This window comes from Triplophysa dalaica, unplaced genomic scaffold (genome assembly GCF_015846415.1).
Source record: "Triplophysa dalaica isolate WHDGS20190420 unplaced genomic scaffold, ASM1584641v1 Contig3, whole genome shotgun sequence".
Classification (NCBI taxonomy): domain Eukaryota; kingdom Metazoa; phylum Chordata; class Actinopteri; order Cypriniformes; family Nemacheilidae; genus Triplophysa; species Triplophysa dalaica.
In genome coordinates this window covers 562,573-575,925 of record NW_026622637.1, presented here as the reverse complement: position 1 = coordinate 575,925, position 13,353 = coordinate 562,573, and positions in this window count along the sequence as shown.

Genomic DNA, 13,353 nt, shown 5'->3' with positions numbered 1-13,353 from the left:
GAGAACACAACTTTTATTTAAAAAACACAAAAGGAAAAAATATTATAAATGACGGCACTCCTCGCACGTCTCAGGTTTCTCTAGTGTAGATTCTTTCTCTCAATCGATTCCCTTACGAAAGGAAAATATATTTACCAATATATTACTTGAAATATATTTAAATATATTATTTTCCCTTTCTATTTTCAAATAAGATATATATTAGAATACATGGCATAATATATTTATGGTAAAATATCTTGAATATCTTATATATCCCAAAATATATGCAATATTATGTTTATAAATATCAACCATAATATATTTCGATTTAAATGGGAAAATTTCATGTATGTCACATGTATGTTTAATATATGGAAGAATATATTTTAAATATATGTAAAATTACATGGAAATATATCAATGAAATATATGTACAGATATGAGTTCAATATATTGTGGAATACATTTTAAATATATGTAATATTATATGTGAACATTTATGAGAACATGCACATACAATGTATGAACATATGGTGATATCTACAGTATATGTAATTGTAACATCTGAAATATGAATACTTAATAAATATTAAACCTGCAATATATGTGTGTAACAAGATTCAAGATATGGAAGGAAGGAGGTGGGAACCGGCAAACATTTAAACAGTTTAATCAAATAATACAAAGTATAAAAGACAGCCGGCAGCCCCTCACGGACGACTGCCGGCAACACAAACATAAATATAAACTTAACACAAGTTCGGGCCCGGTCCTCTCTCTTCGACGGTCCGGTCGCTCGTTCTCTTATATGCTCCCAATCCCTACGTGATTCAAGCCCGGTGTGCGCACAGCTGGCGCTCATTCACAATTACTCACCGGACTCGAACCACGGTCTCCCCCCGCCTACTCTACTACAATGAGCAAACCTTTATACCGCATATTAACACAGTCTAATGGGTCATCTTTATTTTCTTTTAATCAGGCACAAATACTAAACCTAATTTGAGGTAGAGAGAGACACACAGGCCTATTAAAACCATAACCTAAAAAAGAGTTCTTGCATATGGTCAGACAAAGGAAATGTGAATGAACTCTACATTGCTTAACAGTACAACAGTTTTAAAGAGTGCCATTGAACAGAAAATATACAAAATATAAATAATAAATTACATCAATTTCAATGACCAATGTCTATTTCAAACTTTAACTAGTGCTGTTATAAAATATGAATAAAATATTTATAAACAAAATATATAAATAATAAAATGTACAAACTTTCAAGGAACTGTGGAAAAGATTAGATTGGCAAAAGAACAGTCCGTTATCCTGGTTAAGAGTCCATCTTGGTTCTTCGCTGATTAAACGACTTATCATTTTTTGCACTTCACCTGGTGTCTTAGCTCGCAGATTCTACTGTTGATGGATTTTCTGACATCGGCTTCCTGGCCGTCGGAAACTAGTTTACAACAGCATCTGTGGAACAGAACAACAATCATTACTCTCCTCCTCCTCACTCCTCCTGCTGCTCCTCTGGTTCGCCAAAATCGTGACCCCACCCCCTGCTTGGCAGAGATGCAATCAAAACTGGAAAGCACCCTCTCTGAAAACTATTTACCTTGTAAAGCTTGAAGTTTCCTCGGGTCGAGCCTGCCGACGATCAGCCGAGGGATGCTGACTCCTCCTTTAGGTTGGACTTGAGGAGGACATCCACAGCGAAGAGCCCCATCAGTAGCACCACGGCCATCCCATTTGCAGTCTCACAACAATGTGATGAGACGATGACGGTTCCATAATTCCCGATTTTCACCTTTTGTAAACAAACAAACAAATAAAAAAAATAAAAAAAGTAAATAAGAGGATAAGCAAAAACATTAACTAGGGAAATCACCACAAGCAATAGAATACATTAAATATAATATAATAGAATTAAAGAATTATATTATATTCTATAATAGAAAAAATTAAGTTATAATGTTTGTTCGAAATTCTCAAATAGATAAATAGTTACTTGTGAAGGTCTGCAAGGTGTGCAAAGTAACGTTTCACCTGGGCCGTCCCTCTCAGCATCATCTACATCTTAGTTTGTGGTAGTGTTGATGGAAACAAGCGTTCTCACATCCACCAACAACGCTGGAAGAAAAAAAAGTGCTACAAGATTATACAGACAGCAACCATAGAAGCCAATATGTACCTGAAAACAACATCTCCAGTTTTATTATATTGACCCATTTAAAGCTGAACTTGTACAAGAAGCTACAAATCAATTGACTTCTCAATAAAGTAAACACATAGAAACAGGAACAAGTGATAGGACTGACGCTGACCTCCATGAATGAACAGTATATCGTTCTTGTTTGCACACATAGGTCATTAGACACTAACAATCAGTATAATGATGAGACAGACTGTTGACAGATGGCTGTTAATTGTAACTTGAACAATCACATGGAACAAATCGTGACCTCATATTCCTGCTTATAGCTGTAAGTGACTGACAAATATGTTTCTTCAAGGGTCATTTCAGATTCCTCAGATTTCCCGCATTTTCAAAACACACCTTTATACACTTGCTTTCCCTCCTAATTTTAATTTTTCATCTTTTTAATTCTGGTGATTTATGTTCATTAATTTGTTAGTCTTTTAAATAGTTATTTCTTTAAAAAGTTGTTTGTTTCTCTATAATATGTGTACCAGTCAAAGTCATCAAATATAATCAGTTTCTTCAAATGTCTTTTTATACAATAACTAAGTAGTTTTGCTTTTAGGAAGAAAGCACAGGCACATGTAAACAAACATCAAGTCAAGTGTACACATATGTGTATGTTTAAATAGTACAGCTGCAATGCAAACTAAACCCCAGACCACCATCCTGAATTTACGATGAAAACGAAGGTGGTACAGCTTTAACTCCTCCATCAATGTGAACCCAATGTCGTCTTTTTCTCTTCCTTTACTCATTCAGACAAAGAACAATAAACTCATCTTTACTGCTGCTGAAGAAATCCATTTCTCGTTCTGCTGGTGTAAGTACGTAAAGCAAACTGTACTAGTAGCCTGTATTGCTACGGTAGGCGCAAAGCTTTAAGCTTTTATTCCTCTCAGAAGCCGAAGCCTGAACAGCAGTTGAGCGCCACCTAATGTTTAGTTGTGAAATGTATTCTACATCAGCGACATCTACTGTGTGGGCGTCAAATAGAAGAAAGCGAAATTCGTTTCGTCATTGATATGAAAGCTTGGTTTGTCAGGTATCGGTTTCACTTTTTTACATCTGCAATCTGAACGGGCCTTAAGAGATTAGGCGTGTCAGACGCCGCATGTTAGTTTAGTATTTGGAGCACATTCAGAGGTTCATACAGCAGCCTTGTTTTTGTGGTTTGGCGATGGCTTCTCAAAAATGTGGTGGTGAAGGGTAAGACAAATGGCGAGCCAAATGTTTTTTTTGAAAAGAGCTACACGTGACTTGCGGACCACTGTCCTAGGACATGAAATGAGTCATAAAAAAAGTGTTTCTGTAACTTTCCCACTGTATTGATAGCAGCTGAATGAGCCTTGACCTTGAGAGTGTGAGATCCTGAAGATCCTGAGGGCTTGAGAAAGACTCTCTCTCCCTGAATACTTTGCAACAGCAGCATTGACGTGTTGATTCAGATGCAGGTGTGAATAATTGTAGTCATGGGTTGGAAGGGTTTGACTGTATTGAATGTGTGAGGGTCTTCTATCACACCGAAGGGGCTTATTTGGCGGTAACAGCCGGCTGCTTGTACATTATCCCGCTTATTACACTTGAGAATAAACTGAAGATAATGAGGAAATTACATCGCTTCCTTTGCCAAGTGCATTCCAAATAACCTTAATAATGGCACACAAATGCCCTGTTCACTTTATAGTCTAAACTCTGAGGGCTCTTTCCTTCGAATGGAGTAGGACATAGGAATGATGGCTATATTTTTAATGTTGCCTGTGATGGTTGGGTACGAATACACGTACCGTTACACCCCTAGTACATACACTACAGTAGTTATCAAATTTCAGTCTGGAATAAACAAAAAAAGATTGAATTTATTGTGCAAATAAAATGCGGCCCTTAACAACACTTGGAGGACTTGATGTGGCCCTCAAGGTAAAACGTTTGCCCACCCCTGGTCTAAACCATTAAAATAAATGAACAGATGATCAATAAATTTAGTCTCCAGGTAGTGTTTGACATTGACCAAGGCGTCCATATGAAGCGCTGATATATAGGGCTGAGAATCCATTCCAAAAAGAATTCATTCCAAGCGTTGAGAATGGAGAGTTGGAATTGACTCCTCTTTAAGAGCCTTAATAAACACAAGCTCCGCCCCTTTGCTGATGTCATTGGTCAACTAATCACATTAGTTTCCACAGACTCATGTGTATAAAGCACATTCTCACAACATATTTACTTTGACTTCGCTTTTAAGCTGGACAGAACATTTTCAACACCTGTCTGCACAACTTGCATTTAACAGTAATATTACAGTATTCTTACATATTTTAATACAATTACCTGATTATCGTTCAGTCTATCTATATTCCTAAAGTATGAAATTTGAAAAATAGTCATTTGAGATGGGCTTCATTTTTGAAAAGCGCTAGTAGATTAGAATATTAATGAATTTGTTAATGAAACATTGGAATAAGGTTTTCGTTATATAAACAACATGTAAAATGTGAACGCTTAGAAAATTTAAATGCATTAAAAATGTGTATTTTTTTAAGAATAAACTAAAATCTGTAGTAAATCAGGGAATTGAGCAGGAATTGAAAGCCGCAGCTGGGAATAGATTCTTGGAATCGATCCCATTGATTCCCAAACCAGGAATGGGAATCGCAATCACAACTAGTTTATCTGCAAATACTTTGTTAGAAAGATGAGTGATTTGTTACATCAGTTCAAATGAATTCGACAATAAATATGGCTATTATAGAACTGACATGCATGTGACATTCTTGGTTACAGATCACTGTGTCTGCGTCTGCATCTGTGCAGCCTCATCCCTCCTCCTGTCAATCAATCACACAGTCTTCTCTTCTGTCCACCAGCTGTTCAGACACACACATGTTCACATGTTAGAGCTGACCTCTTCTGTACAAACTCTACAAAAGTCTAGTGGCTTTGTGATATCATTAGATGACCACAGTATTCATGTGAAGTGTTCTTTTTTGATCATGTTTGTTAATATTTAAGATATAATATTTAAGATATTATTTTTGTTTGTGTTCTATTGTTTTACAGCTTGCAATGTGACCATCCATAACCGCTGCTGTGACTCACTGGCCAACTGCGCCAAATGAAGCAGAAGGTAAGAGGGTCATAAGAAAATATGGGTTTCATACATGCAGAATGATGTCAAGTAACCAGTAACTCATCATAAACTAATGTTGCAGGGCAGTGTTGGCTTGGTCACCGGGAGACTGCATTTATTTTTTTATTAGATATTATTCATTCGATATTATTCATTAGAATTAAATTGCTTGTTCTATAAACACCATGCACTGTGCTGTTTTACCTTTCTGTGTTTTCTGTTTTTTTATTTGCTCCTGTAAAGCTGCTTTTGAACAATGAACATTGTGAAAAGTGCTATATAAACAAATTGAACTAAAAACTGCTTCTGTTTGAGGCTTTCCTGATAGCACACAAACATCTGGCAGACAATTAGATGTCTGCATTTACATCTGACAGATTTGTTAATCTGCAATACGTCTCAGAGATGTCTGCTGTCGGATGTCATGTAGACCTCTAGAAGACATCTGTGAAATGTTTATGATTCAGAATGGATGTAAAGCTGCTCTTTTTAAGATATTTAGTAGATGTTCTTCAGATCTTTTACTGCTAGCTCTGTTGATGCTTTGCATTTGTTAGTCCATGACGTTTAGATGACAACAAAATAGATTGTATTTCTCACTGTTACGGTCTTGTTTTGCACTGTGTTTGAGATTTGCCAATTTTTGAAGACTTCTTTCTTTTTATCACTTCATCATGACCATGGGCCCTGTCATACACCCGGAGCAATGCGGCGCAAGTGTTTTTGCTAGTTTCAGCCCGACGCAGATCTCATTCTCCCGTCCTGCTCCGCGCTGTTTAAATAGCAAATGCATTTGTGCTCATGTGTGCGCCCATGGGCCTGTTGGTATAAAAAAGAGGTGTTTTACTGTGTTTTACTGAACTGAACATAACCAATTCAAACCTGCTATAGAGTCACGCAGCAATATTTTTGTGTTATTTAAAGAGTGCTAGTAGAAAATGCGCCTCTGGGAGGGACCAAGACACTCTTTCACTTTATATATTACACAGAGGGAAGCGCAGTAGCAGACAAACATGCCAAATATAAAAATAAATGGAGTTCACGCTAAAAGATGATTATTGTGGACATAAAGATGAAAATGCCTTTCCTCTCTGGAGAAGAGTTCAGTCTTTGCTCTTGTAAAGTCTGCTGTTTAAATAGTGAATCCGTCATGGCACGAGCGCAACTGACTCTTAATGTAATGACACTCTTGATTGGTGTACTGCAAGTTGCGCACAAAAAACACCCAATACTTATTAGACCATGCGCGCCGACCGTTTTCCCATCGTTAAACTATGGCAAAAGTGTATTGGGACACACCCTTAGTGCACTTGCGCCATTGGGCTTTAGACATGTGCTTAGATGGTTAAACTAGGGCCTGATGTCTGTCAAGCTTCAAAAATTCTCTAGAAAACACAGGCCATACAACTGGTCACTCCTAGAATCTTTTGAATCCATACAATAGAGCGACTAAAGCTTAAGTTATACTTGTGGGTTGGCCATAGCCTACTCACAGCCGTGTACCCTAGCCGTGTAATGTAACAATGTGTCAACTCTCGTTATAATATAGGCTACACACTTGAGATGATTTATTTGAATTTATATTTTATTGTGTAATTAAAAAGTTGTTTTCATATGCGTGCAAGGATTCATCCATTTTTATTATTATACAAACTATTGTAAACGTGGTGTTATATGAAAAGAACACTGATTGGGCTTAAACTGTTCTGGTTCCCCAGGAGGGAGAAATATATGCCAGACTAAAAGAAGAGGTGGAGAGTTCGCCAGAAGAGTTTCATTCCGCCAACCTAAAATATTGCTATTGTTTAAATATTTGACGACAGTTGTCCTGAAAGAAGCAGACATAAATTCAGCCAATGATGATTTTGATTTGGACACTCTCTAATATGGGCTTTTTTACATATATTTTGTGCGAAGTGATAGGGTATAGGGGATGCACCATTGTCCCGATTGGGCAAGTGACAGTTCCGTCAGCGTCCCGAGCATCATTCACACCGGCTCTAAGCCATCGGCACTTCTTACCGTCAATTCCTGCTAAGTGCATTAAAATACCTACCTTACCTACCTGGTCTCATTGAGATAATCTTGAGCAGTTGTTCTCAACTCTGGCCTGCGAGATCCATTTTCATGCTGAGTTTAACCCCAACTCTGATAAAACACCTGAAGAGTTTTAGATGCTGATCAGCTTGTTCAGGTGTTTTATATCAGAGTTGGGGCTAAACTCAGCAGGAAAAGTGATCTCGCGGGTCAGAGGGCCTGCTCTTGACCTTAAACCCTGCTTAAATCACTCGTGGTCTAGGAGCTCTTCTAATGTTAGCCTGTTGGCGTCATGTGGACTGATAAGTCATCTATGTTCTCTGTAACACACGGTCAAACATAACAATAGCTTTAACAAGGATGTTTTGTAAGTGCTGGTCTCTTACATTTAGATAAACCAAGGGCCTTGATGGCCGGGTTGTCTAATGCATCCGGACCACAGACACTGTTCTCCTCATCTCCAACCATCATCATGAGGAGCAGATCACCCCAAAAATAGACTGTCTGGACAACCGCTTCAGTTCGCTCTGTAACGCAAGCCAAAGTGAGCAAACATTTCATTATCAAACGTCCTTCAATTCACAGTATAATGGGATCGATTCATTACTGTACATTTGGACAATCTTGAGTCTATTTCATCTCGACTTCACATCTAGTGTCTGGGATTAGATGGCTGAATCCAAAGTCCATTAATTTGAGCTCAATCGTCCTTTAAGTCATCATGAGAGATATGGTGGTCAATGCAGTGTTTGGCTGCGTTCACTGCTTGACGCATGAGATGACAGGCCTTTTTTTCCTTCAGACGTCCTTCATGTCTTGTCAGAAATGTTGCCAAGGATGTGGCTTGTCATGTCCAAGCTGTTTTTTTTTTTTTTTAATGGTTAGCAGACGGTAGGCAGCATTTCTATCACACAAATGTATTTTTCTAGTTACCTTATTTTTAATCAATACATGTTATAGTAACTATGTGAGTAAGAAGGACATTTATGTTCCTCTTTTTATGAAACAAGCACGATGTGCACAAAACCTGATGTTTCCTGTTCAACTTTCTATAAAAAACTGAATCTTTCGCAACACATAGAAATATTTTGCAAAAAGGTGTTACATGTCAAATTTGCTTATCTGATTTGCAACCTAGAAACAGTTTAGTGCAGAATCTTTCAGATTTCTTCTCAATTTGTCAAAGATTTTTGGACCCAACTGTACATATGAAATCCTGTCAACTCTCAATTTTCATTAATCTTATGATAAAAGCTTGTAAAAATATTTGATGGCGACCTGCAAAGAGAAATCATCACATGTCAGCTTTACAGCAGTATATCAACATATCTGGATCAAAACACTCAACATGAATGGCATTACACATGTGAAGAACGTTCAACCACTTTAAAATGTTTCAAATGTTTGATGAATAAAGTGAAGGTGTTTCTACCTCTAGGCCATCAGATCTGCGAGAGCCCTCACACACTTTGCCAAAGGCTCCTCTCCTATCATATTTCCCTTCATAAAGCAATGAACATTGTCCTATAAACAGATAATACAAAAGGAACACTTGAGATTCTTATTTCTTTGTCTCACATGAACTTCGATGGCAGTGATGTTTGTAATTTAACAAAATAATCTTGCACATAATGGAGAGGGGTTCAGTTCATCCAATGTGATTCAACAGAATGAAAATGTGCTAAAGTCAGTAAAAGTAAAACAGCAGAACAATCTTTTAAAAGCACTAAATATAATTCTTTCAAGCGGAAATCAGGCACAAGAAAAGCTCATAAGACATCAGAGTAACACTTTACACTACAATACATAAAGAATACACAGTATTTTATAAATATCATGCGTATAAATACAGTCACTTGGGTATGGATGTGAAGCTCAAAATCAAAATATGATGAGAATTAAGCAGAACATAAGGGCATTATACTCACTAGACCGCTGGGAATCTGGTGTGGGGACAAAAACAACACATATCAGAGGCAAAGCCGGATTTGTAACTGTTTGTGAGGTAAATGTTTTACATTTGTTTTGTTTATGTTTGTGTCCCCAGTTTAAGTTACCGTCGGGCTGTGGATATGACACCTAATGGAACTGTTTGAGTGTGTTAACTGGGAGTGTAAACTGTTTTTCAATTTAATGAGTTGAGATCATTTATATTCACTCATCCAGACTTAGATCGCTCCTCTGGAATGAGTCAATATGAGGTTTGATCATTGCTTCCACTTATGTATGTTAATACCATATACTTATATAATTCACATATAAAGAGGAACTAGATATCATTTCTAGATCAGGACTTGCAAAGCAGCAGATCTATTTATATGGACCCAATAGCGGATCTCTTATAGCTCATATTTTGAGTTTTTACAGATTCACTTCATTACAGGATCATTTCACTCCAGATGTTCATCTCTTTAGAATAAACAATCATTTAGGAATCATTACTCTGCATATAAACAACCATTTTATCAAACTTTTCTACTTTTAAAAGGGTTCCTTTAAGCGTTTAATTTATTGGTACAATTCCGTAGTTTGTCCAGCAGAGGAAGACTTTAAGACAAGACATATAATGAGGAGACGCTCATAGGAGCGATTAAATGGGTCAATGACACGACTGAAAGGAAGATTATTTGTTTTAGATGTAATGTAATGTGTATACAGGATTTAAGGTTGATAAACGCTGTATTTTTTATAACTTTGAGTTACAAGAAGTATAACTTTTTTAGGAGTAGGAGCCTTTTATAAAGAAGCTAAAAGCAACTTTTAGTAAAGTTAAAGACTAATTCTTAAGTTCTGAATGTTATAAATTAAGGACTACAATGATTTAAACACAAAATGGCCGCCAATGACCTCTGAATCAGCCAATACGGTGCCTGCAAGGGAGTAGCCACAGCATCATGGCGTCATTTATTCATTACTAAAATAAGACATTAATTAATTCAGAGATTCCATTAATCTATATTTTAATAAATTTATATATACAGCTGCAATCCATAACTAATTTGGGTAAAATAAACCATCATTTTGTTATTGATCATGTACATAAAATCAGTGTTGAAAACTCTTTCTACCTTCCCCTGATTTACAATATTAATCTTATAATAGTGATTGATATATTGAGCTGTACGCTTATATGTGAAATTTAACATCGGTTGACTTCAACCCATATGAAGATAAATACATAAAGTTAACTGCACCTTCATTGTTTAAACAGAGATGTTGACAGAGATGCAAAAGTAAAAAAACGTAGTTTCAGAAATTTTGCAAAAATATTACAAGTATGTATCCATTTTGTCTTGGTTTCATACACTTTTAATTTAGTTAACTTTATAGAATTAAGCTGCAGAATCACATCCTATTACACTCACAACTGTAGGCTATATAAAGAAAATACCAAAGATGCAAATACTTATAAATGGATTTAAACAATGTTTTTATATTATTTCATTGTCTTATTTCATCATATATTATTATGTCTCTAATATCATTCTAACACATAGTTTCTTTGTTGTAAAGTTCATGGTATCTGCCTTTCTACTGCCATCTTGTTACTCTTAATAGGTTATGAGACCTCTTCAACTCTCCTAAATCATTTAGGAGCTGAGACCTAATCTTAACACTTATGAACCTTTATGAATAACTCTTAAGTGTAAGAATAACAGTAAAATTACGTCTTCTCATAATTTTGACAGACTTGAGAGTGAAATTTTACTCTGAGTGGCTTTATACATTCGGGCCCAAGTTCCAAAGCAATTGTACTGACAGATGATAAATGTCATGTGTTCTTCCTTATATCAATTTGAGCCCCAATCTGATCCAGAAAATGAAGATGATCAAGCCGATAAATCAACTTCGCCAGTGTGACTTGAGCAGGATGTAAGGTTTTATTAAAAATATATTATATTAAATAGTTAAAAACGATATCTTACTGTTTTAACTTTTATATACCACATTATAAAGACTAAAAAATAATCATATACATCCTACAGAGTTTGCGTGGGATAGAAACAAGCTGGTATTACAGCAGGGAATGATCACATAATAAATAACACCAGCACTTTGACTCTTCTTGATCAAACCACGTCTCGTCATCACTCAACAAAGACAATAAACCCAAAATAAAAACTAAATAATATGACATTATAAACACCACATTTGTTGCCTGTAGTTGGAAGATTATTTCTGATTATTAGGACTTATGTTGTGTTTTCTCACGTTGAGCGCGTGTCTGCATTTACAGATCACAAACACACAACAAACTCAACTCGTGTTAGTCCGGTACAAAGTATTTAACAATAACATTATAATCACAGGCTGTGAATCTGAAGCGTCAGACTGTCCTGGTGAAGTTGTCGTGGTTTTAACCATGGTGCACAGCCGGTCTTGATCTCTCACAGGTTCATGAATCAATCATCGGTGACATGAGCTGCACACACTTGGGTATTCTGATCGTACAGTTCTGGAACAGTCGACGATACAATGAGATTTACAAGTACGTCCAGATTAGATTTGGGTGGTCTTAGTCAAGTCAAACCACCAACTGATGTAGATTTGTGATTTTCACAACTCAACCGTTCATATGATAGTAATACAACTATGATGAGTATTTACATTAGATGATTAATGTTTCTCATGCCTCATATTTACATCCTCATGTGAACTTAAAAGTCATCCACACACACACACAAGTGAATCAGTGAATGTAAGCAACAATACGTTTGGCAGTTATAGAAAGTAAATAAGGCAACTCACAGCAGTCAAGAATCAATTGATTTGTTCAGAGAGAAGATGAAAGAAAAGTCTTGACTGACACTCATTCACCTCTTACAGGAGAGACAGAAGATCAGTGAAGACAGAAACATAAAATGAGACATTGTATTCTTATTCTACAGACACATTCACCACTTGATGTCAAATCTACATTCATGTTTCATTCTTAAATGAGCATTACTTGATTTATTTTATAACAAAGAAACATGAATTTACAAAGAACAAGTTATGGTAATAAACAAATAATGTTAATCATGTAATATTACATTGGTATTTTATATCTAATGTATTATGTTCATGGCTTCTGTGTCAATATTTCCGTCCTCGTCTTCATGAGTTCACCTCACAGATAATGAAGTGGGACAGATAGTGTGTGTGTGTGTTTGTCGAGCTGTCCCGGGGCGAGGGCTCTGAGCTCAGTGTGTGTCCGGACCCTGATCATATCCCCCGGTGCTGAAGTAAAGACGGGCTTGTGGTGTGGAGGAGGGATGTGGTGAAACCAGAGAATGGAGGTGAGGGGGCTTGACTAATTCTAGACTGTTCAGATGATTGATGTGATTGATTATATATGATCATATATGTCACACATGAACTCGTCTGGCTCTCCATAATCAGAGTAAAAGAGCACAACAGAGTTCACGCGTGTCATATATGATCATATATAAACAGTAAAAGAACTGAACAGAGTTCATGTGTGTCATATATGATCATATATAAACAGAGTAAAAGAGCACAACAGAGTTCATGTGTGTCATATGTGATCATATATAAACAGAGTAAAAGAGCACAACAGAGTTCAAGTGTGTCATATGTGATCATATATAAACAGAGTAAAAGAGCACAACAGAGTTCATGTGTGTCATATATGATCATATATAAACAGAGTAAAAGAGCACAACAGAGTTCATGTGTCATATATGATCATATATAAACAGAGTAAAAGAGCACAACAGAGTTCAAGTGTGTCATATGTGATCATATATAAACAGAGTAAAAGAGCACAACAGAGTTCATGTGTCATATATGATCATATATAAACAGAGTAAAAGAGCACAGCAGAGTTCAAGTGTGTCATATATGATCATATATAAACAGAGTAAAAGAGCACAGCAGAGTTCATGTGTCATATATGATCATATATAAACAGAGTAAAAGAGCACAGCAGAGTTCATGTGTCATATATGATCATATATAAACAGAGTAAAAGAGCACAACAGAGTTCACGCGTGTCATATATGAT